Source organism: Chrysochloris asiatica, unplaced genomic scaffold (assembly GCF_000296735.1).
Source record: "Chrysochloris asiatica unplaced genomic scaffold, ChrAsi1.0 scaffold00105, whole genome shotgun sequence".
Taxonomy (NCBI): Eukaryota; Metazoa; Chordata; class Mammalia; order Afrosoricida; family Chrysochloridae; genus Chrysochloris; species Chrysochloris asiatica.
Window position 1 is genome coordinate 10,826,310 of NW_006408623.1, and position 2,877 is coordinate 10,829,186.

The following is a 2,877-nucleotide window of genomic DNA, read 5'->3' on the forward strand; positions in this document are numbered from 1 at the left end:
ATCCATGTTATGAGGTATTTCACAGTTTCATCGTTATTTTTTGGTGGTTAGTAGTATCCCATTGTGTGTATGTAGCAAAGTTTGTTTATCCTTTCTTGTGTTGCTGGACATTTAGGCTGTCTCCATCTTTTTGCCATTGTGAATAATGCTGTGACAGACATGGCATAAAACTACTTGTGTCATGGTTCTTGTTTCTTGTGGGTATATATATCAAGTAGAGTGATTGTTGGCCCATAATGTGTTACTATTTCCAACACTGTGAGGAATTCCTGTACTGTTTTCCACTGTGGTTGCACCATTTTATGGTTGCATGAGTAATGTAGGAATGCCTCAGTATTTCCACACCTTTATTTTCTCTTTTCACTTAGACATCTATTTATTTGTTTGTTAACTTGGCTATTCAATCTTAGGTTAGATGAAATTTCTTATTATTTTGATTTACAAGTCTATTATGGGCCAGTAATCTCTCTACTTGGTATATATCCCCCAAGAAACAAGAGCCATGTCTCTAATGGATAGTGGGAGTCCTGGTGTGGTGTTGAAGGGTATTACGTCAGACTGCAAAGTTGTTGAACTGCAAGGTTGGTAGTTCAAACTCACTAGCTGTTCCTTGAAAACGCTATACAGGGTCACTATGGGTCGAAATCAACTTGACAGCACTTACCAATAATAACAACAATGGATAGTGTGACTCTGAGCATTTCTTCATATGTTTGATGTCCACATGAGTGTCTTTTACTGTGAAGTGTGTGTGCATGCAGAAGGCTTTTTCCTTCTGGGTCTGAACTTCAGAAATTACTGAACCAGCCAGGAAAAAAAAAATCCCCCAAACAAAAACAAAATCTACAAAAAACAAAACATAACTTTCAAAACAAGATGGGAGGGAAAAAGAATTCTATAGGGATAAACCCAGAACGGCCATTGGACATCAAGCGTGGCCCCATGACACAGTTGCTAGAAACATGGGGATGAGTGTGTGAGTTCAGGGACGTACCAAAAATGCTGCAAGGATTGTTAGGACTCCTACAGGGAGTTGGGGTCTGCGAGGCTGAGACAAGCACTAGGGGATAGTTGTGCTGGTAACCTGGTCTCTCATATGTACTGTGTAAGCAACCACTGAACTGGGAGGCTGCAGGTTGAAAGATGCATTTGGAGATAGAGACATGGGTAATGCAGGATAGCACCACCAAGGCTATGGCCACTCACCTCCAAACATCAGATTGTGCCATAGATAGCTGGCTTGTTGCCCAGGGAATGTGAAGGGGTAGCTCCTACCCAGTCAGTGGGTACATCCCTCATGTTATCGTGGAAGGCAGATTGGGAGTCTAAGGATTGATGGGAGGAAATAGAAGTTCCTCCCCTAGAAATAGGATCAGTCTTAGTTACCAAGGTTAAGAAGAGCAACCCTATCCAGCTGGTGAGGATCCCACCGATTTGCTGACCTCTGAGCAATGGCAGCTGGTCACCATACAGAACCACACTGTTTCTGAGATTATGTAATTAGATTAGATGATGGTGAGGGTGTCTGTTATGACTTGTCCCCCTTTCCTGTGGAAAATGGGGTGGAGGGCATCATTCTTGCTGACCTTAATATGTCTAAATTTGCCTCTGTAACCACCTACCCACACTGAGAAATTGTTTTATGCTTCAGTGAGTGAGGCCCAGGAAGTATCTTTGCGTTAGGATTACAGTTGCCTCTAACGTTGGCTGGCTGAATGAGGGAGACATCCAGGCCTTTCCTACATCTTAGACAGCTTTGGAGGAACTGCAGGAAGTGATTAATGAGCTGGGAATTACACACACTGTATATGCAGAACATTATCTTGGCTCTGAAATGAGCTGCTCACAGCTGGCCGAAAGATGCAAGTTTACAATTAACTTCTAACCAATGATCAGGAGCAGCGGTGTCTATATTAAGCACTATGGTGGTACATCCAGTGTCCAAGGCTGCACAGATTGTAGCCGACCTGGGGGAGACAGTGAAGCTTCACAGACTGAATGCTAGGTCTTAGAGAATACAAGAGGACAGGAGCAGATTAAGTAAAACAGAAACTAAAGAGAGCACGTTCTGAGTCACCAAGAACCACTTGTGGGTTGACTTGCTTGCTACTGACCCTCCCTGAGATGAAATTCACTGGCAGCCACATGCAGTGCTGCTGAAGCTGTGGCAGTAGCTCTGCCTGAAACAACAGTTTGTTGAAGGAAAAGATCCTCAAGGGCCTTCCGTTCCTAGTGTGCCCCTGGTATGTGCAATGCCTACCCTCCTGACAAGGGGTTGGGTCAAATCCATGTGGGCCCTGGATTGGAGACTATTGGGGGACCAGAGGCCACATGTAGAGCTGTCCATCCATTGGTCTCCCAAGAACAAGCACACGGTGTCAGCATGATTAGACACCGGGGGTGAGTGCACCTTAATTCACCGGTTGGTGGCTCAGGACCTAGAAAAATGGGGTAAACTCCCACATATCCAACTGTTTCATGATATTGATGATGTCATGTTCACCTGTGAGTCTCTGCTTTTGTTTCAACAAGTAGCACCACAGGTAGGGTCAAACCTGAGTTCCAGAGGGTGGGTCGTCATTGATGCCAAACTTCAGGGCCCTGAATCATTGGTTAAATTATTGAATGTTGTATGGTTGAGTAAGACAATGTTGGTTCCTAAGACGATAACTGACAAAGAAAAAGTACACCTATTTCCTACCAAAATAAAGGGAATGCAAACATTCCTGGTGATGCTAAGGCCTTTCTTTTATTCCCCATCCAGCACAGACTCTACAACCTCTCTACTATCTAATAAATGAAGGAAGAATTTGGGACTGGACTCTCAAGGTGGAAGAGTCCTTTAATGAGGTGAAAGTAGTAGCAAAGCAGGTGATG